Below are 24,188 nucleotides of genomic sequence, written 5' to 3'. Positions count from 1 at the left end.
GAGCAACAGACACAGAAGGTGAGGTATTTGGATGGGCAGGAAAGTCCCTGTCAGATGTGGAAAGATCTGTTGGGGCCTTGGTTGGGGATGAGGTGGGAGGTGTGAGCACAGGTTTTACTCCACTTGTGGTGGCAAGGGTAGGTGCCGAGAGTGAAGAGTGAATTGGTGGGGAGCATGGACCTAATAAGGAAGTCACAGAGGGAATGGTCTTTGTGGAATGCTGATAGGGAATTCTGAAGTGAAATATATCTCTGGTGTTGGGGTCTAATTATAAGTGGAAAAGGTTTAACTCAGTTTAACTTAGATTTCTCCAGTTTCCTCATTTCCCCTCCCCCCACCTTGTCTCAGTCAAATCCCTTGAACTCAGCACCGCCTTCCTAACATGCAATCTTCTTCCTGACCTTTCCGCCCCCACCCCCACCCCCACTCCGGCCTATCACCCTCACCTTGACCTCCTTCCACCTATCTCATTTCCAACGCCACTCCCCCAAGTCCCTCCTCCCTACCTTTTATCTTAGCCTGCTGGGCACACTTTCCTCATTCCTGAAGAAGGGCTCATGCCCGAAACGTCGACTCTCCTGCTCCTTGGATGCTGCCTGACCTGCTGCACTTTCCCAGCAACACCTTTTCAGGTCTAATTATAAGTGATGGAAATGGCAGAGTATAGTGCATTGTATCTGGAGATTAGTTGGGTGGAAGGTGAGGACTGGGGTTTCCATCCTCATTGCAGTTGAAGGGATGGAGTTCAAGGGCGGAGGTGCAGGAAGTGGAGGAGATGTGCTGGAGGGCATTGTTGACCATGTGGCAGGGGAAGTTACATTCCTTGAAAGAGGAGGCCATCTGGGATGTCCTGGAGTGGAATTACTCCTCTTGGGAGCAGAAATGGCATAGGCAGAGGAATTGGGAGTAAGGGATAGTGTTTTTACAGGAGAGGGGGTGAGAGGACATGTGGTCCAGATAGCTGTGGGAGTCAGTGTGTTTGAAGTAGATATCTGTGTTGAGTTAGTCACCAGAGATGGAGACAGAGAGGTCCAGGAAGGGGAGAGAGATGTCTGAGATGGTTCAGGTGAACTTGAGGTCATGGGTGGAAGTTGATGAAATGTTCCATCTCCTCATAGGAGCACGTGGTGACATCAATACAGTCATCAATGTAGCGGAGATAACAGTGGGGAATAGTGCCAGTGCAACTGCAGAGATGGACTTTTCCAAATATCTGACAAAGATGCAGCCATAGCTGGGGCCCATGTGGGTGCCCATGGCTAGCCCCTTGGTCTGAATGAAGTGGAAGGATTCGAAGGAGAAGTTGTTGAGGGTGAGGACCAGTTCCGCCAATCAACTGAGTGTTGGTGGAGGGATACTGGTTGGGTCAATGGGAGAGGAAGAAATGGAAGGGTTGGAGGCCTTCGTCATGGCTGATGGACGTATCCAGCGATTGGATGTCAATGGTTAAGGTGAGGCTTTGGCAGCTGGAGAAATGAGAAAGTCATGGAGGAGGCGGTGGGCATGGGTGGTGTCCTGAATATATGTAAGGAGTTCCTGGACCAAGGGAGACAGGATGGTGTCAAGATATGAGGAGATACTTTGGTGGGGCAGGAGCAGGTGGAGATGATGGGTTGACTGGGGCAGTCACGTTTGTGAATTTTGAAATCCATAGGAATAGCTCTTCAAACCCAAATCTGTCTAATTGAGCTTTGTGAGATGAACATTAACAGAAGACATTTCTCAACTGCCATTCCTAGCAATTATACATTCCAACAGAAGCTCCCTTTTCCATTACAGCTGCCCTTCAGGCAGTCAGCGAAGACTTGATAGGCTGAATGGCCTATTTCTGCACTGTCGGGATTGTATGATTCTAAATTTATGAGTACTAATACGTTTATCAACTGTTGTAATGTTTGCTAAATTAAGGCAAAGTAAAATAATGTTAATATAAGTAAACAAAAGTACTATAAAATTAATCTAAAGGAAATAGAGAAAATGGGGATGATTCTTCTGAGAAGGGCAGTCAGCCAAGTTTCTGGTAACATAGATGGTTCAGCTGCACAAGGAGGGAAGAATTGGGTAAGATCAGTAATGAGAAAGCACTTGTTAGTGGAACAATTAGCCCTTTCTATGTCATAGACATGATTTTGAAATGTTGTGTTGAAACTCTGATGCAAGGGTCAAAGATGGCATATTTGTGCCAATGACTTAGGCAGAAGGGAGACAAGGACCTGATCTAGGAAAGATCTTAAAAAGCAGGACCTCCAAAGCAATAAATTTAGGATTTCTTCCCATATGCTAGCCAGCAGAGAAAGAGATGAATTTAGCAAATTAACATGTATGTGGAGAACTGGTTTGAAAGGGAGGGCATGAGATTTCCGAGGCACTGAGATTCATTCTGGAGTATGTGTGACCTATAAAAGGTTGAATGGAATGGAATGGAATAGACATCCTGTAGGGAGATTTCTTTTAGTGCTGTTCAGGAGTGTTTGAGCTAACTTGACAAGGGCATGGCAACCTGAGTGAGAAAGAGCTTAGATTGAAGGGAAGCAAAACTGGATAGAAGGGAGTAGAAAAGTTGAAAGTAAAAATGGAAGACAAACAAAACATGGTCAAGCGTCCAAAAGGATCAGAATAGAAAATCATGTTCAAAAAGCAGGTTTAATGGCACTCTATCGGAATGCACATACTATTTATAAATGGTTAATTATTTGAGCACACAAATTGAAATAAATAAATATGATTGAATTGTGGTTTTGAAGGCATGGCTATAGGCTGACCAAGATTGGGAACTGAATGTTCAAGGATATTCAGCATTTAGGAGGAATAAACAAAAGGGAAAAGGAGATGGGGTAACATTTATATCATGGAAAAGGTCAGTACATCAGTAAGTGAGGATCTTGGATCAAAGAATCAAATGTAGCATCAGTCTGGTTGGAGCTAAGAAATAGCAAGGGATAGTAAAATATGATGGTCACCAATCCACAGTGGTCATCTTGAAGATGATATAAATCAGAAAATTAGAGCTGCATGTAATGTCGGAAATGTAGTAATAATGAGCGACTGGACACAGAATGGATCAGCCATGTTGCCACTCCTGTCAGAAGGATATTGTGAAACTTGAAATGGTTCAGAAAACATTTACAAGAATGTTGCCAGGGTTGGAGGATTTGAGCTATAGGGGGAGGCTGAATACACTGGGACTGTTTTCCCTGGAGCATTGGAGGCTGAGGGGTGATCTTATAGAGGTTTATGAAATCATGAGGGGCATGGATAGGATAAATAGAGAAAGTCTTTTCCCAAGGTGGGGAAGTCCAGAACTAAAGGGCATAGGTTTAGGGTGAGAGGGGAAAGATACAAAAGGGAGCGAAAGGGCAATTTTTTCATGTAGAAGGTTGTACGTGTATGGAATAAGCTGCCAGAGGAAGTAGTAGAGGCTGGTACAATTGCAGTGTTTAAAAGGGTTTAGAGGGATATGGGCCAAGGTTTGGCAAATGGGACTAGATTAGGTTAGGATGTCTGGTTGGCATGGATGAGTTGGACCAAGAGGTCTGTTTCCGTGTTGTACATCTCTGTGACTCTATGACACTCTGATGCTGTGGAGGACAAAGTCCTGTACTGTGTACCGGATGAGTTTCTGGAGAAGTACATTGAGGAGTTAACAAGTGATTGGGCTGGTTTAGATATAGTATTGTGAGAAAGGGCTAGTTAATAACCAAGATGTAAAGGAGCCCTTGGAAAATAATGGATAAAATATGATCAAACCTCATACTAAGCTTGAATGTGATATTGCTCACTTTGAAACTGACTCTGAAGAAATGAAATTATGAAGGCATGAAGGACAAATTATCTCTGATGGATTGGAGAAATACTTCAAAAAACTTGATTGTAGACAAGCAACATAAAAAGAATTACAAACCCATCTTCAGATATACATTCCTCAAAAACACCCAAAATGAAATTAAACCATCTATGGTTAATAAACGAATTGGAAGATTGTATTGAAAGATAAAAGACTTAAAAGGATGGCAGAAGAAGTGGCATCCCTGAGGAAAGGAGCATAACATAATCTAGAAAAAGATAGCCAAGAAACTGATTAAGAAGGGGAAAAGAAAATATGAATTCAAATTACTAAGAGATAGAAAAGTAGATTGTAAAAGCTTATTTTGGTATGAGAAAATGAAAATGTTAACTAGGATAAATAAGGGCCCAAAGCAATTAGAGAAAGGAAAATTTATGGTGATTGTCAAGGAATGGTTGGTAAAATAAACGGTGCTATGGACGGAACCTTACATTTTCTTAGTTAAACAAGAGTTGTGTCATGTTTCTTAAAGGCATTTTCACTGCAAGGTGTAGCAAGAGTTCGCTGTATCTTATCAAACGCCTCATTAATTACCCATCTCACTCCATAGATCTCCCCCATGATTAATTCCATCCCCAACCCACCATGCACCATTTTGGAAAAACCCACCACTTCAAGGATATCCCCTGAAAAACCAACATCTCTGGTGCCACATGCATTTTTAAAAGGCTGCTGTTTATCTGCATAAGCACTGGCATTACAAGGGGAAGATGGTGCCATGATTCTTCAACAGTGACCTGGAGATCCTGGAGGATGGGCAGTGCGAAGGAGGGCTTCCTCTTTCCTGAAAACTGCAGAGGAAGCAACATTCGCAGATCCAATGACCTGCCACCCAGGTCAGTGTGGTCTCAAAGGTGAAGAAGAATGCCTGGCAGTACCAAAACAAGCCCAGTGACCTTCTGTGCTCTACTAGGGGACATGATACACTCAGCTACCTCAGATACCCTCTACCTTTAATACTGCACCCACCTCTCACCAAGTTTCATGCTCTGCCATTCTCATAATCATCAATAACATCTCTTTCTCATTTCACCCCAGACTCCCCCTACACAGCTCATCTTGGAATATCCCACCACCTTTCCCCCATGTGCACTAGCCCACTTCCATCTGCCCAATCCTTCCACTTCCCTCATTCTAGGAGAAGGCAGACTACAATAGAGCAGAAAGGGCCCAGATGGGTAAAAGATACCCAACTTCAAATTCATCAGTCCCAATGAAGAGAGCATTCTGGCCTTTGCAAGAGCAGACTGAGACTGCTACTGCAGGGATGATGAAACATCCATATCCTGGCAACTGAGTAAGTACCCCTTTTCGTTCCACTGTAAGTCTCACAGTAAACCCACTGTCAGTGTCATTCATTGCACAACACTTCTCATAGAGGGAGTGCAACACAACTTCACCAGATTAACCCTGCCTAGCGGCACTGTTTTATGAAGACAGATTGAGGAAACTGTCAGGGTTATGAGATGGAGAAAGTGAGGACTGCAGATTTTGGAGATCAGAGCTGAAAATGTGTTGCTGGAAAAGCGCAGCAGGTCAGGCAGCATCCAAGGAACAGGAGATTCGACATTTCGGGCATAAGCTTCGGGTTCCTGAAGAAGGGCTTATGCCTGAAACGTCGAGTCTCCTGTTCCTTGGATGCTGCCTGACCTGCTGCGCTTTTCCAGCAACACATTTTCAGCAGGGTTATGAGATGGCCTTGGTTGCTGGCAGACCCCTTTTTGGGCAAGGAGTGTTCTGGCTTCCAAAAACTCCTTCTCCCATGGAAAGCTCTGGGATAGTGAGATGGGCCAGCTTCGTGGAGTTAGTTGCACCCATGGGTCGGGAGAGGGGAGAAATCTGTTGCATTTGCAAAGGCAAACAATCAAGGAAGATGGTCCTTATTTGGACCTTTAATTATTCAAATTGGATGTCCACCTTCAGTTGGCAGGCAGTCAAGTCAATGCCATTCCTGCTGCTAGGAAACTTCCTTTGCAATATCACTGCATCAGGAAGCCATCCCAAAAAAGGCACCTAAGCATTTTATCTGCCCACTCTCTTTGAAGACTGCTATCCCGGGGCTAGTAAAATCTGAGCCTCTGAATCAGATTTTGAATTTCACAAAATGAGACAACAAAGATATAACTTGTACATTAATGGCCAAGCACAAGACATAGCTTGAAATGTAACTGTTCACTTTTCTTCCCATTTGTACCTCCCATTTAATTCTATGTTAATCAAATCTGACACAGAGAAAGCTCAAGGATTCAGGGATTTTGAAGGGTTATCTAGAACATTAACCATAGATGTAACCAAGATTTTCTGATATAACAATTGGTCATTTTTCAGTTCTCTAAGATTATTTAATATATTTATAATATTCTAATTCTAAATATTTATAATGAACTTTACATGTATTCATACTACAATCATTACAGTTTCCTGGCTTTTTCTCTACTTTTCCTTTTGAATAATAGTATTAACATTAGTTGCCGTTGGGTCATCTGGCACCTCTATTAGGGACAACGAGGATTGGAAAGTGAATGTCAAGACTCCCTGCAGTCTCCTCCATCATCTTTTACAGTACCTTGGGATACATCGCCTGGGTATTTACTGGTTTCCATCCCACTAAAACCACTAATACCTTCTTCCTCTCAATGTTTATTTGTTCAAGTATATCTTAGTTCCTCTTCCTGATTTCTGTATCTACGTTGTCCTTCTCATTTAAAATCTCATCCATATTTTCCAGCTCAACATACAAACTGTTACTTTGGTGCTCAATGAGCCCTACTCTTTCCCTAGTTATGCTCTTGCCTCCTCTGTACTAATGAATCTCCTTAAAATTTTCCTTAATGTCACTTTCCAGTGTTTTTTCATGTGAACTCTTCACTCTTCTAATTTCTTTTTTGAGTAATCCCCACACTTATAATATTCTTCTAGGGCATTTTCAGTCTCTGTCAAGGCTTCCTTTTACTTCCTTATCCAGTTCTGTGCATTCCTTGACATATTGGGTTCATTGCATTTGTTGGTCTCACCCGACACCTTTACAGGAACATGTTGGCCCTGCACACTAACTATTACACTTTTGAGTGACTCCTACTGTTCTGATGTGAATTTTCCTGTAAGTAGCTGCTCCCAGTCCTCTTTCACCAGATCTTATCTTATTAAAATCAGCCTTCCCCAATTAGGAACCTTGATTTCCATGCCATGTTTTCTCACTCCATCATTCCAGACTCAACACATAATTTAGGTACAACATCCCCATGACATTCCTCTCTTTCAATGTCACCCAATTCTCCCACTCGCTGTAGGCAGAAGTATTTGCCAATGTCAGGATATCCTAGCATCACTGGCACCAGCACCATGTTTAAAAGGCTGTTGCACACTTGACTGAGCCTGGGGCATGGAAAAAAATAGGAAAAATTGATGTCCTACTTTGTGGACAGGTACTTTGACATTGAGGTGGATGGAGTGGGCAGAGGAGGGTTGTCCTCTTCCCCCAGGTCCAGAAAAGGAGGCCATGACGCCAGCCTGCTCTGAGGAAGACACCATGGTCAGTGTAGAGCAATGGTCATTGATCGTTTCTGCTTTGCCAGGACAAGTGCCACCACCTCCTCACACTTAGTCTATTTCTGTTATTATACCCACCTTCCACCGAGGTTTTTGCTCTACACTTCTCACTATTGCACGCCATATCTTACCTCAGCTGCTGTTATCCATCCAACTCACGTGGAATACCAACAGTGCATGGCCTCTGTGCCAACCATTCACTGACTTGTGACACCTTACCACCTTACCTTGATCTGCATCAGCTCTAGCAGCAGTATCAGCCACTTTCCCCTTCATCAAATCCTCCTGTTTCATTCAGGGTAAAAATTGACTGAATGGTATGTGCCAAAATGGGTAGTGAGGTGTCTGACATTCAAGTCCTCATCCCCTATGAAGAGAGAATCTTCCCCAAGCAGCCAACTGACTGTGCCAAAGCCCCTGGACTGATATCAGACAAACATCTTGACTGATGATACCAGAAAGGTCCTTTAACTTGGCTTAGGACCATTCCCCTTAGACCTTGAGACATGGCTATTTGTTTGCAGCACATGCAGTGTATTTGCCGCATGTGTTACTGGCACCTGCTGTGGATGTGTGTTTGGTGTAGGGTGGTGCAATAATCAACATGTCTATCTCCTTGATAGATGACTGCTGACAACCATAACAAGCTGCCTGGCTCTGTGTCTGTGCTTAAACAGCAAGGCAAGGCACAACTACTGGAGTCTTTAAGGTGTGGCTGACAGGGAAAAATGCCAAATGCAAGTTAAAGCATGGCAAGACAGGGACGCTACAAACAACCAGGTAGATGCAAAGTCAGTGCGCACCAAGACGGTGAGTGCACAACCCTGAGACATAGCCTTGTCCAAATGAGAGCTGGGTGCTTGTCCCTGTATATAGTGTACTGGTAGCAGAATTGCCATGGGAGGTGCCAGTGCACACCAAAGTACAGCATTGACATTCTGAAGCATAATGTAAGTGGTTTGGTGGTGTGCCACGAGGGTGCATGAAGCTGATATGTGTTAGATGCCAACATCAGGCCACTGCCCAGCGAAGGTGCCCTGAAATGTTGGTGCTGGGTGTCCAAGATGGAAATGTGGAGGAGCAAAGGGGGAGCAGCAGTTGCCAGATTTTAGGCCAAAAATTCTCATCATCTCCATTCTTTCCAGCTGGGAGACTGCATAACAATGAGGTGGGATTAGTTAGTAATGAGGGTGATAAAGAGTGGTATTCATGTTAATAGGTCTCTTGCTGCTTAACAACAGGAATCTCACCTTAATGTCCTGGACTTGATTAGAAAATATGATTCATCATCGAAACGGGCCATGCTCGACACCTTGCACATTTTCTCAAATTTCTCACAATGACTCATATCATTCAGGGCCTGGGAAGATTCCAACCAGTGAATTGCCCCTCTTTTGCATAATGACATCTCACTATCATGACTATAATATACATAGCAGATTCATGAACCTTCTCTGATCTTCGGTTTTTAACATTCTCATTCTATTTCCCCACCTACTCCACCATCATGGAAGCTGAGCAGCACATTGAAGTCATATTTTATCAGGGTCTCCTTCCATTATGGAGAATTCTCTTGTAGCATATTCTACCTGTGGTAAAGGCTAAGGACTACAGTAAGTAAGCTACAAGTACTTGGAACCATGGAGAAGTTCGGGTTCAGAAAATGCTTAATCATTAAATGTATGTTTGGAAGTGCAGTTGAAATGAGCAATACAGTAATGATGTCTCTTTTTTCACTCTGTGCCATTTTGAAAATAGTTTGAAGTGAAAGAGCTGCTGATTTGCAACTACCTACTTTACACTCTCAACCAACTTGAATTTTAAACTACCTCTTGCTTCTTGATTGGGCTGACCTTTCCATTTTTAACGTATTTATCACCAGTTAATTGGAGACTGACTAATTATAAAAGCAACATTTTACAATTACACATTGCAAATACATAATTCAGGGGCTCCATTTTTAATTAATCCAGCAAGCATTTATACATGTTAAGTAGCTTAAAAAATAGTACCAATCATGCCACCCACTGGTAGTATGCTAGTGAAGTTGTATTGAAGATGTTAAGGCCTTTCTAAGACAACTAGGTTCAACAAACTCATTCATATACTCAGCTGACCAATTAATTGTTGGTTAGATGGCCTTTTCTTTATTAATTCATGGGATGTGGGCTTCCCCCAAGAAGGTGATGATAACTGCTACAGCTCATTTGATTTTGGTACATCCATTATGATGTTAGGGAGGGATTCAAGGATTTTGACCCAGTCACAGCGAAGGAACAATGATATATTTCCAAATCAGGATGATGCATGGCTTGGAAAGGAATTTGCAGATGGTGGTGTTCCCATGTATCTGCTAACCTTGTCCCTCTAGATCATAGCAATCAAAGATTTAGAAGGTACTATTTAAGAAGCCTTGGTGATTTTCTGCAGTGTATTTTGTAGACAGCATTTACTGTTGCTACTCCACTCTGTCGTGGAGTTAATGAATATTTTTTGATATGATGCTAATCAAGTGGGCTGCTTTGCCCTGGACAATGTCAAGGTTTTGAGTGTTGTCAGAAATGCACTCATCTAAGCATGTGGAGGGGATTCCATGACACTCCTGACTTGAGCTTTGTAGATGTAGAGTGCGGATGGAAATTGTGGACTCAGTAAATAATTTAGATGTTACAGGATTCCTATCCTCTGATGTAATCTTGGAGCCACTATCTATATGTTACAAGTCCAGTTCAGTTTCCAGTCAATGATAACCCTCCAATATGTTGATAATGGTGGATTCAGTGATGGTTGTGTCATTGAATTTCAAGGGAATGATCATAAGATTCTCTCTTGTTGGAGATGATCATTGTCTGACACATAAATGGCACAGATGTTACTTGTCACTTGTCAGCCCAAACCCGTTGTCTATGTCTGCTACATTTGGGCTTGGACTGCTTCAGTTCCTGAGGAGTCACAAATGGTGCTGAACATTGTGCAATCAACAGTGAATGATTCCCATTCTGACGTTATGATGGAGGTAAGCTCATTGGTGAAGATGGTTGGGCCTAGGACATTACCTCACGAAATTCGTGCAGAGATGTCCTGGATCTGAGATGACTGACCTCAAACAACAAGAGCGATCATCCATTGCACTAAGTAAGATTCCAACCATGATTCCAAAGGAATTTTCCTTTAATTTTGATTGACTCTAGTTTTGTTAGTGTTCCTTAATTCAAATGTAACCTTGATATCAAGAGCAGTCACTCTCAACCTCAATTTTGGAGTTCAATTCTTCATCCATGTTTGAACCAAGGATAGTGAGGTTAGGAGCTGAGTGGCTCTGACAGAACCCAAACTGAGAGTTTGTGAGCAAGTTATTACTAAGTAAGTGCTTTTTGATAGTGCTGCTGATGACTCCTTCAATCAGATATACTTTGTGAACTGTAATTACAATCAATTTCATCTCTAATATTCTTGCTGGCTGCACAAGTCTCCAAGGTACTTGAATACACAATTTCTGGAACTGGAAGCCAATACCATGATCAGTATGCCAATGCCAATCCCTGTGCATGGAACTTTGAAGCTACTGCTCATGTGCTCAGCTTAGAGAGAAAGTTGCTTGCGTTTCTCTATTTAATTTTGGTTTCTATTTTCCAAGAGCTATTTAATGTGGGACGTGGAATCTTCATGGTGACAGTACATTGAACCCATATTCTAAGCACCAATCTATACTGCAAATCAGCCATGCATTCAGCTGAACTAACTGACCTACTTATACTGTTTACAAATGTGGATTTAAAATGCCCTGAAGTACCTATGGGTATAAGTGAGTGGTTGGTCAGAAAAGAGAAAGTTTAACTGTGGAAAGTTTAAAACAAATTGCCTTCAAGGCCATTAAATCAGATTTACTTTTCTGCAGTTTAACTACATGAATATTTGATTAAGAGAATTTTATTGTGTGTATCAATATTTGTACTAATCCAAGCTCCCACTTTGTCTCGGTACATGTGACAATAAACTTAACTCAATTCAATTCAAGCTCTGGGATCGTTCTTTGGCATTGAGTAAACAGTTACCTTTCTGTGTTATTTTCACTCATGGGATGGGCCAACATTTATTGCCTGTCCCTAGTTGCCATTGAGACGGTGGTGGTGTGCTGCCTTCTTAAACCACTGCAGTCCATGTGCTATATGGTGATCTATAATGCCTTAGGGAGAGAAATCCAGGAGTTTGTTTCAGCGACAGCGAATAAATGGTGATTATGTTTCCAAGTCATATGGTGAGTGGCTTAGAAGGGAACTTGCAGGTGGTGTGTTCCCTGTCTCTGCTGCCCTTACCCTTCTCGCTAGAAGTGGTTGTGGGTTTGGAAAGTGCTGTTAAGGATCTTTGGTGAATTTTCCAGAAAACATCCTGTAATGCTTGTCTGACTGCACAACCTGCCATTAACGACTGAATCCAAAAGAAAATTTGGCAAGATTTCAGATTACAAATATGAACTGCAACAATTCAACTGCAAATGGTGAACCCATTTCCAGGAATTGTTTCCTGGGAATATTTTCTGGTGTCGCATTACAATCATTCAGAAAAGGTAACAACGTACCAGGTCAACTTGGAACGAAAAACAACTTAGGTTCTGATTTAATTATTGAGAATATTTTTCTTAGATCAAAGCTACTTGGTGGTGCTGAACTGCAACAATACAAAATTTAATTCAACTCATTCAGTATTTGATTTTAAATTAATTCAGAAATTATAAGTATACTCTATCATACCCTAGTTCATATTGTGATTAACCCAGCTTTGGAAGGTTAAAATCAACTGTGTTGGGTTCTTTTTGTTCCTGCTTATTCAAAATCCATTTTACCAAATTACTAAATGGTGATTACCTAAAGAACTTAATTATTTGGTCTCTTCTCAAACAGCAGTAAAGCTGAACACTTCAACATTTAGTTACCTATAAGCAAAATTTCAGCACATGCAGATCGAGCCAGTGCTGGAGATAAGATTTCCAATTGTTCTTGTCTAGTGTCAATACAAAGCCATGGTTTAGATTAACTAAACACATATGTTCAAAAGGTGATGGGGATATTTTGATCCAATCACTATTGTTTAAATGCAGCTTAGTGTAATCTTACTCATTTTGAAAACTTCTTCTGGGGCTCTTTACCCACTTGTTACCATTCGTCTATTCCAACAAGAAAAGCTGTGGCTCCATTGTAATGGGTTGCCTCCTGTACTGTCTGACACAGGCCAATGGCCTTACAATTCCCTCCAGTGCCTTACCCATCTGTCATTGTCCCATCTGTTTCTATAGTAATTTATTGTTGTATGTATTTTTGAAAATACAGTAAAATATAAGTCGCAATAATCCAGCACTATTTTAATCATATAAATTATAAAAACATATAATTCACAAACAAGTTCAGCCATATTTCATTTTTTTAACTTCTCATTCTTTATTCATGGCAATTAGATATAAGACAATTATATCTGAGTTCAATACTTATGCGATATCTGTGATAGGAATCAGAATATGGAATTGTACCAAGTAAGTTGTCATGGAATTCCACATCTTCCTTTAACTGTATTTTGAAATTTCTAATTATGAGCCACATAAAAGTATTGAAACATGCAATCTGCATAGCTACACACATGTGTGGTCTAATATTTAATTATCAAATTAAACAACATGGGTCATAGATTTCTACTTACAAACTGTGAAGAAGCTAATTTATGAAAATGTAAGAAGGTGAGAATCTCAAAATTACAATTGCATGCTTTACTATGATTTTTAATATCTGGAAAGCATGTGAATTGTTAACTGTAAAGTGGAACTTCTGGGAAAGAAGATAATGAACTAATAATGAAAGAAGAGGAAATGGTGGGGATACTTAATTACTATATGTCAGTGTTTATAATAGAGAAAGATATTAAGGAGGAGGTAATTCTGAATTGATTAAAATTGAAATAGGACATTATAAGCAACAAATTATTGGGAATGTCGGCAATGCAGAAGATGAGAATACATATTTCAAAAGTAACCCTGACTATGTACCACAGAGGACAGTAATAGAGAGATGAAAGGTTATCGAATTAAAGGAAGAGAGACGGTTCAAGCCTCATCCTAAGAGAGAAAGTAGAGAAGAAAAGTTAAGGGTAGTTTCTCAGTATGGTTAGACAAACGTACAACATTTCACAAACTTCTATTCTCAGATCAGCATCATTCATGGTGTACTGTACATGTGAGATCAAGAAGATGCTCACACACATAAATGTTCACACCATATGAAAGTATCAGTGAATAACCGAAGTCGTACACATAGGAAAATAAGAAATGCAAGTAGACGTTTCTGTGCATTCAACCTTCTCCACTAGTTAATAAAATTACAGCTAATCTCATATTAAGTGGCCTTAAGTCCACTTTCTTAGAAGTCCCAAAGAAATTACTCCCTGGTCAATAAAAGCTCTGTTTAACTCAACCTTGGATATATTCATTGGCTCAACTTTCCCTGCTTATTGGGAGAAAAATTCCAAAAACTCAAGTCTATCTGGGAGAAAAAAAAACTTCTCATTGCCATCTGAAATGGGAAACACCTTATTTTGAAATGGATTTGAAATCCTGTACTGAATTGTGATGAGTAAAGAAAGCTTCAAGGTGAAAATGTTAACAAAGTGGAATAGGAATAAACATCACAAGTGGAAGACAACATGTGCAAATGTGAAACAATACATTTTAAATTGAAACATTGGAAGTAATTCAACTTCTAACAACTTAAGTTGGCATCTGCAGTTCTAAAGCTATCAGACGGTGAATTTACCATATTGTATACCTGAATGGATTCCTTTCATTGTCTTTATTGTTCTAAAAAGGCTATTTAGCCTATGTGTTCGCACTTCCAAATTATTTTAACGTCTTTGATTCTATCCTTTTGACTTTTTCATTTTCTAATATAATGTTGCTCAGTGCTGGTTCAATATCTGTATATCTCATTCTTGCTTTATCAGCTGAATGATGCAAAATATTATTGGTTTCTTTCTGCTCATGTGTTTAGCAGCTCTTTATCCATATTGGCTAATATTTAATTCATGTTGTTTCTCAGCTCTAAAGATACGTTTATACTATAAATTAGCCACAAACAGAATCTGACTTGTTGAGAAGGTTATATTCAATTGTACTTGTAAAATTTCAACATACCAATTAGCACCACATCAATGAAGCTTTTGTTATGTTTAATGTGATAAGTCTAAATATTAAAACTACTTTGCAAATAGGTGCATACATGAGTAAATATGATGGAGCGTGAAATTATGTAAAATCCTTCTTTACTGTACTATTATTGCCTTTACAATTAAATGAAAGTGATTCAGTTTGAAAATGGCACTGGAAGTTTGCAGTAGTTTGTACTTTCATTATTTTCTTGTTGATGTTGCATTATACACTGAATGTCAGAATCACATCAAAATCACAGGAAGTCATTGTCTGAACATTGTCACATACAAAAGTAACATGAAGGATTGCTTCTCTTAGCTTGAAACAAGCACGGATTTGAGAACAGCTACAAAGTATAGTAACAACTCTCTGACCTATATTTCCTTTTTAGCTCCCCACTGAGAGCACAAGATGGAACAATTCACTCTAATGCTAATGCATTGTGAATGAATATAAAATATAGTAGCAGGAATAACTTGTTAATGTTAATGTGTTTATATTTGTTTGTTTGAAACCAAATATTACAAAATATGGTTTAATACTGGCTATTTAACTAATGCATGTCATAGTGACTGAAAGCAAGGCCTGCATCTCATAAAGACTTGGGGTTATTCTGATATATTGAAAGCAAACTGCTTCAGCCATTGGAACCAAACTTGCCTTCAACAAATGGTTCGATCTAATACCAACCTGATGTCAACCAGATGCTTCTTCAGTCAGTCATAAACTAAACAATCATTAAATACTAGGTAGTACCTCAGGTCACCTCGAACCAAGGATATGAATTATTTTCAGTGGCAGGAAGTCATGTCTGAGAATGTAGTGTTATGGGGAACCTCACCAGCCTCGGAGTCAGAGTCAAGGTTCAATGACAGACTTTATTGTACAAAGAAATACCAGAGCTCCAGGGAGAGAAAGACACCAACAGCACAGTGGTCAGCTGTGAGCCTTCTCTCAACCTGGAGCACATTATAAATTTTGTGATATAATAGGTCAGTGATTAGGTTATTGTCTCTGTAACATGGTTTGTTTATTGTAAACTTTGCAGAATCGTTGATAGTTTCGGTGCAGTCATTATCAGTTCCAGTGCAGCCTTTGTTAATTTCAGCGCAGTTGTTGTCTGTTTCAGTGCAGACATTATCAGTTTCATTGTCAGTAATGGGCACTAATGGCTCTTCCTGAGAAGGACGATTACCGCATTGTGCTGGCAGTCTGGTGGCCACATGCGGTATCTGTGTTTGCTCTGATGTCTCTCTCCATTGTATGGTCTGGCAGCCATCATGTGTGTCAAGTGGTCAACATATGGCTCAGCGGTCATCTTGTGTGTCCATGTGCCTAGTGTCACCCTGATCCGTGCCAACTCCCACTTCACTAACAAGAACTCAAGTGGTACCGAAGACAGAATGGTGTATACATTGATTGAGTTCACACACATTTCCATTTAGATTAAAGCATCCAAGACAAACTTTCTTCTCATTTCCATTAGACTAAATCAGGATGAGTCAGACTGGCATCCACGATCCAAAATGAGCAAACATTGTCTATTCTGTACATAGTAACAAGGACTGCAGACAAATTATCATTAGCTTGATTGTACAGGATCCTGTTCTTTATTAACTCTGCAATACAGACTTGATTTCAATTGCATAACTGATTGCTCCTCAAAATATATAGAAATACAGAAAATTTGAAATAAGCAAGACAAAGATGCATTTCAAGTGTATTTCAATGGTACTTAATTCTCAAATGATTTATGTTTTATTTCTAAAATTCTACATGTTCAATAATATAGATGAGATAAACAAATTCAACTGGTTTGCCAGCTGTACAGAAAACAAAAATTGCATTGCATTTGCCAAACCAAATTAAACCAGTTCAACTTGTTTCAGGGTAAGCTGTATGCATGACAGTGATTTTAGAAAGGCATTGGAGTACAGCTAAGGAAAAGTGGCCAAGAACTAATACGTGAACCTTGACAGGAGGCTATGGGGTGATCCAGTATTCCCAGCAGGAACTGATAGTTACAGGAAGCACATCTCAGGGAAATCACAGCTTTGATGTATCTGAGACACAGTTCCTGCAAGCACTGCTTCCTGGTAGAAGTTCTAGATAACACAATTATCCTTTAGACACTTGAAGTCACTTGATGGGAACTACTATTTTTTGCAATATTGTTGAATCTTTCTTGGCTTTTCTCAGAATAAGTTGGAATATATATTTACAACAAGATGCACACTGCTTCATATAATGCACAAAGTATTCTAATTGAGAAAACACTCTACTTTCCCCACAGACTGCAGATATGTTTTGCATAGAAATAACAAAGATCCACAAAGTACAATAAAAATTCGAAAGCACCTCAATACAATAATGTTTTGTCTTTCCTGACACTCTAAACAAACTCAACTCTTTATCTCCCTTCCTGAAAATATAACTTGTCATAACATAAAAGTTTCAAAGCCATGTGCTTAAATCTTTTTAAAATCGGAAATGTAACTCAAGTAGTTTTTGTGAGTGAATCTTTTACCAAAAAGTGCACATGTACAAAATAAACTTATACTTTTTTTTTAAAGAAGATTATTTCTAATGGGAGTATACTAGCTTGAAGTGGTCTAAGTTTAGTTGGTGAAAATGTAGTGTCTTTTTGCAAATTTTACCTCATGAAAGGAAGGTAAATGCATTTTTAGAAAAACAAGTGAACAACATTTGTCAACAGAAAAAATTAACTAAGTACCTGCTGTGTCTGTAATGTTCCAGGGGTGGGAAGGAAATACATTCCTTTGCACATGTACAGGAACTACAGCTGCATTGTGTTTCCTAGGAATTGAGACTCCGTACATCAATAATACATTCCTGTATAAGTGTATTTTTTATGAGCCCTTTGAAGCTGAACAGTGAGCTGGTGGGTAGAAACAGTATTGTATGGCAGGAGGGGAGTTTGCACCATTGACCAGAAGCTTGACTGGAGCAGATAAATCAGATAAAAGATCAGGTAGACTCACATATAGCTCACCTTCTGAACTCTCAAACCTTCCTCACCATCTTCAGGATTCAAGTCAGGAGCACAATAGAATATTCACCATTTGCATGGATGAGTCCACAACAACGTCAAACCTCAATACCATTCAAAACAGCTCACCAGGACTATAGCCTGGTATTGTGTGATTTTTAACTTTGTCCACCCCCCATTGTAACTCCGGCTCCTCCAAATCATATCTATAGAATGCACTGCAGCAACTCACTAAGGTTATTTTGACAGCAATTCTCCCCACTGCCATCTCTACCACCACAAAGGCAAGAGCAGCAATGTTCAGAGAATATCATCACTTCCAAATTCTTTTCCAAAACTCACAAAATACCAGTGCAGCCATCCATTACTATTCCTTCATTGCTAAACATTCTGGATACTTCAAAGACTGTTGTCCCTGACAACATTTCAGCAATTGTACTGAAGAAGTTTCCTGAAGAAGGGCTCATGCTCGAAACGTCAATTTTCCTGCTCCTTTGATGTTGCCTGACCTGCTGCGCTTTTCCAGCAACACATTTTCAGCTCTGAAGATGTGTGCCCCAAATTAGCCATGGCCCTAGCCAAGTTGTTCTAGTATAGGTAAAACACAGGCATCTGGTATTTCCAGATGTTTCCTAATACAAAAAGCAGGACAAACCCAATATAGTCAATTACTGCCCTGACAGTCTACTCACGATCCTCAGCAAATTAATTGAATTGATTGCTGATAGTGCTTTCAAGTGAAATTTGCAAATGATTGATCTACTCAGTGATGCTCAGTTTTTGTGCAGGGGGCCACTCAGCTCTTAACTTCATTACAGTCTTGGGAAAAAACATGGACAAACAGTTGAACTTCAGAGGTGAGGTGAGAATGATTACCCTTGACATCAAGGCTGGATTAGACAGAGTGGGGCATCAAGGAGACCTAGCAAAAATTGAGTCAATGGGAAAATCTCTCTGCTGATTAGAATCATACCTGGCAGAAAAGAAATGGTTGTGCTGGGGGGAGATCAATCATCTCAGGCCCAGGATATCACTGCAGGAGTTCTTCAGTGCAGTGTCCTTGGCCCAAAGCTTTTCAAACAGCTTCATCAATCACTATCCCTCCATTATATGGTCATAAGTGGGATGCTCACTGATGATTATGCAACGTTCAGCACCATTTGTGACTCCTCAGACACTGAAGCAGCCATCACTCTATGCAGTGAGTCCCAGGCAACATTTTAACCTGCACTGATAAGCAGCAAACAACATTCATATCACATGAATATTAGAAAGTGACTGTTTCCAACAAGAGGGAATCTAATCATTGTCCCTTGATGTCATTATCATTTCCCACTATTAATATCCTGGCAGATAACCATGACCCAAAAATGAACTGTGTCAGCACTATAAGTATCGTCACTACAAGAGCAGTTTAAAGATTAATGATTCACCTCCTGTCTCCACAATGCCTGTCTAACATTTACAAGATTCAAGACAAGAGTGTGATTGAATTCTTTCCACTTGCTCAACAACACGCAAGAACATCATTCGGGACAAAGATTGCTTGAATGGCAGAACATTTACCATCTTCAATACCTTCAATTTTAATTCACCTCCTCACTGTTGCATAGTAGCAGGAGTGTGTATTATTGGCATAATACAATGCCAAAATTCATCAAAGCTCTGTCAAAAGCATCTTCTAAACTCACTTGCTCTGCCATCTAGAAAGACAAGTGTAGCAGGTGCATGGGAACATCACCACCTACAAGTTTCCCAAAAAGTCACACATCAACCTGTCTTGGAAATATAGTGTTATTCCTTCAATGATGCTGTGTTGCAATCCTGGAACACTCTGCCTACCAGCCGTGTCGGTGTCCCTACAAGCCAATAGCTGCAGCAATTGAAGGAAGTAGCTCACTTTTACCTTCTCAAGGACAGATAAGGATGGGTAATAAATGCTGGTTCAGCCAGTGATACATACCATGAATATGTTTTTTTTTAAATGCCAATGCTATCAATTTTGGTCCTTGTTAAATGCTTAAGGATTAAGGATCACTTTGTGATCCTCCACAAAGTGAAGTATTCAGAGAGAGAGACAACACCCGGAAATGTGATCATTATAGCAGAGCCAGCCGGGAAACATATTTTCTTACATTTTCTTAGCTTGTTTAAGAACTTTAGAAAAGTGACATAGTACATCCCAGTTCATAATGCTACCACATTGTGAATGTTGTCATATCTCAAAAAATTTGAAGTTCCAGAATTTACGGAAGTAAAAATAAAATACAGTTCAGTTATGGAAATTATTCTGATCTCTGTATAATATACAAGGAAATACAAGACCAGAAAATGAGTAAGAAATGGCTGTAAACTTTGTCTCCTTCCTGACAGTCTACTCTCCTTAATTATGGTGTGATTCAACATTTGTCACCAAGAACTTCATTCAAATGCAGTACTTGGGCAGGATGCAAGTGAAAATGACTGAAGTCAGTATTACTGGCGACATGAGGAAGGGTATGGCCCCATGGCACAATGCCTGACCAGTTACCTCGGTAGAGAGATCCAGTAGAGAATGAAGCAACATATTAACAATTACATCACTGTCACATTAGGCTTCACCATCTGCAGTAAGGTTAGCATTATTTTTCTAAAAGGCAGTGTTTCAGGATTTCGATCCATAAATAGATGGTACTTTGCTGAGCCATGCAACACAACCTAAAAAGTTTCATCTCTGCTTTAGGCTGGATTAGTTAATCACAGATAAAGCAACAACGGAGGTACAATTTATCTCAAATAACCTATAGCATTTTTGGATTTCCACCCAAATAGTTAAGGTCAAGTAAAATTGCCATAGTCCCAGAAGGCTATGGTGCTGCTCTCTCATTAGAGAGACGTGACTGGTGGCAGTTTAACAGAGTAGAACTGGGCCATTTAGTCCCTCAAGCCTTTTCAACTAGATCATAGCTGATCTGTCTTAACTCCATTTATGTGCCTTGGTTCTTTATCTCTTAGTACCTCAGCTAATAAAAACAATCAATTATCAATCAACCTAGCCTTAATACCAGTTTGGGCAAAAGAGTTCCACATTTTCACTCTGTGATGTGTGAAGAACTGTTCCACAGCAGGATTGAAACTTCTTGCTGTCATATCTATTCATACTGGTTCCCCAAACCTCATCTCTAGACTCTGGATGAGATTCTAGAATGTTCTTGCTCTAATTTTAAAGTTATGGCCTTTTTTCTGGACTCACCCATCAGCAGAAATATTTTTTATCTGTCATATGAAATCCTTTAATTATCTGAAACACCTCAATTAGGTTGCCCCTTCATTTTGTATCTGAAAGGACTAAAGGTCCAGACCATCCAATTAGCCTCACAGTTCAATCCTTTTAAGCATTGATATAATTCTCATGAACCTAGGAACATCTCTTCCAAGGCCAATTTATCCTTCCTTTGGGTTGGTACTAAGACTGGACATAGCACTACATAGCACATGTAATCTAACCAGAGCTTTATACAAATTGACATAACTCCAACCCATTTGCATTCCAGCCTCCTTAATGTAAAGACTAACATACAAATATACAAATTGGCAGGAGTGGACCATTCAGCCCCTCCAGCCTGTGCCACTATTCATCAAGATCATGGCTCATGTGATTGCTCCACATTCCTGACTACACCAGATAATATTTCAGCCCCTTGCTCTTCAAGAATCTATTTACCTCTGCCTTGGATACATTCAAAGACTCTGTACTCTCCACTTTTCAAGGAAGTAGGTTCCAAAGTGTCTACTGCTCTCTGTGAAAGAACAAAAATCGTCTTTACTTCTGTCTTAAATCAGTAATGAGTTATTTTTAAATAGTAACTTCTAATTCTAAATTCTCTCACAAGAGGAAAGATCAATCCCTTATCCACTCAGTCACGATCCATCAGGATTCTATATCTTCCAGTTAAGTCACTTCTTTCTTTTCTAAACTACAAGGGATACAGGCCTGTCCAACATTTCCCCATGAGACAACCTGCCCATTCCAAACAGTATTCCATTAGACATTCTCTGAATTATTTCCAATAACTAACTTTTTCCAAGTCATGCACAAGGATATGTGGGTCCCTCTGAAGCTTGAAGCCCTGTCATTTCTCACCATTTAAATAAAATTATTCTTCTTGCCAAAATAAACAAAATTATTCTTCTTGCCAAAATATTTTCACATATTATAGTCTATTTGCCAGATCTTTGCCCAATCACGTAACCTATCTGTATCTTTTTGTGGCCTTGTCTTATGTCCTCTTCACAAATACATTCCTACGTATTTTTTGTGGCATCAGTAAATTTTGGAATCATATCTTCCTTCCCTTTATCACTGATCCTTATTGGCATATACTCAGTATATTTTGAAATCCAGAAATTTACTTCTTTATACCACTTGTTTCCTTTCTGTGAGACGATCTTCTATCCATGCCAACATGTTACTCATACTCCATGAACATTTATTTTCAAGGTTAAAAAATCTCACAACATCAGGTTATAGTCCAACGGGTAACTAGGGGGGCAGGATCCTGATGAAGGAGCAGTGCTCTGAAAGCTAGTACTTAGAAAGAAACCTGTTGGGTTATCACCTGGTGTTGTGAGAGTTTTAACTTTGTCCACCCTAGTCCAACTCCAGCACCGCCATATCATTTATTTTCCACAAAAACCTTTGACGTATCACCCTAGCAAATGCCTTTTGGAAATTGAAGTATGATACATCCACCAGCTCCCGTTTACCCAAAGCACATTATAGTTCCTCAAAGAACTGCATAAAATTGGTTAAACATGATTTCCCTTTCACTATTTTATTCTGTCTGATTATCTTGATCTTAAGTGCCCTGCTATAATGTCATTAATGATCATTTCCAACATCCTCCCTGTGACAAATGTTAAGCTAAATGTTGTGTGGATTCCTGCTTTCTGATTTCCTCCCTTTTTGAATAAAGGAGTTACATTCACTATATTCCTATAACATGAAACATTCCCTGATTCTGTGAAATTTTAGAAAATTAGAACTGATGCAATGAATTATTTCACTCATGATTTATTTTAAGACTCTAAGAAAAAATCCATTGGGATTGGAAACTTGCTAATATTCAATTTTGATCAAATAGACAGTGAACAATCAATATTCAGATAGACATGACATGATTTAGATGAGGGTAGGTGATAGCCTAGTGGTATTATCGTTAGAATATTAATCCACAAACTCCACTGCTGTTCTAAGGTCATGAGGTTTGAATCTTACTAAGGCAGATAGTAGAATTTGAATTCAATCAGAAATATTGGAACTAAGAGTCCACTGATGACCATGACACCATTGTTGATTGCCATATGAAAAACCCACCTGGCTCTTTACTATCCTTCAGGAAAAGAAATCCGCCATCCTTACCTAGTTTGGCATACATCTGACTCCTGACCCAGCACAAAGTGGCTGACTCTCACAACTCTCTGGTCAAATAGATATGGGCAATGAATGCTGGCCTGGCCAGCCATGCCCACATCTGGTGAATGAATAAAAAAAAGGCATGAATGGTGCCCATCATCTGTGAAATCGTACCCTGGTATCTTTGAGAAAGGAGTATGGGAGGATAGAAAATTACTGATAAGAGAAGCATAAAAAAATCAAATTGAAATACTAATAGCCTATTAGTTAAGTGAATGAACTTTCTGATCTTAGGGATACTACACCGGTTTCAGTGATTCCGATGGAAATGAGGAAAATCAGCAAGCTTTCTATAACTTTTCATTATTATCCTGTGATCCCTGCTAGGAAGAGCTGGTTTGGATCCATTTTTGCACAGTCTGCAATCTGGAACACATAGTCCGGAGTGAGTTACCATTACAAAGTTCCGAACAGTGGGGGGGGGGGCCCACACCCCTCTGTATCTTTCTCAGTCTATTTTCCCATGTTGCGATTTATTGTGGGCTCTTGGTAGAATTCCCAATGTCCAGAGGTTACTCCAATTTGAGCCACTATCTTCAGGAAAGCTAAACATATTTTTAACAGTGCAGTGCAGCAATAGTACTTATTCATCTAATTTTCAGAATTAAATAGCATATATAGCTACTTGATTCAAAATTGGCTGTTATATGCTTTTACTTTATGTTAATCAAAGCTTTGAGATTTGTATGGATCCCTAGCGATACTTTATCTTTGTAACCTTAACTGGAGATGAATATATATGAGGGAACACCTTACCTTTCTATCAATGTTTATGATAAAGAGCCTGAATGATGTTCAATATTTGGTGCATAACTTTGTCAAATGTTTTTACTATATGAGCAATTTTGTTCTTAGGATTGCCCAATGTTACAAAATATAGTTGTTGAATATAAGCACACAGTTCTCAATATCTTTTGGCTCTATCTAAATCATGAGTCATACATTCTTTGATGCTGTTAGTCTCATTTCTGAACATCTAGTTTACCAGGTGGGTAAAATAGGGGAAAAAAACTTTGTTAGACAGTCCTAGTCAACTGGTTCACAATGGTAATATGTAAACAGGTAACTGGGTCCTTCATTTTTTGCTCTGCATCTTTGAGGAGAAAACTTCTCTTCTATCCAAGGAATGATGCCTGAAAGA

Source organism: Hemiscyllium ocellatum, chromosome 15 (assembly GCF_020745735.1).
Source record: "Hemiscyllium ocellatum isolate sHemOce1 chromosome 15, sHemOce1.pat.X.cur, whole genome shotgun sequence".
In the NCBI taxonomy this organism is placed as follows: domain Eukaryota; kingdom Metazoa; phylum Chordata; class Chondrichthyes; order Orectolobiformes; family Hemiscylliidae; genus Hemiscyllium; species Hemiscyllium ocellatum.
The sequence above is the reverse complement of the archived record's forward strand: the minus strand, read 5'-3'. Positions refer to the sequence as shown.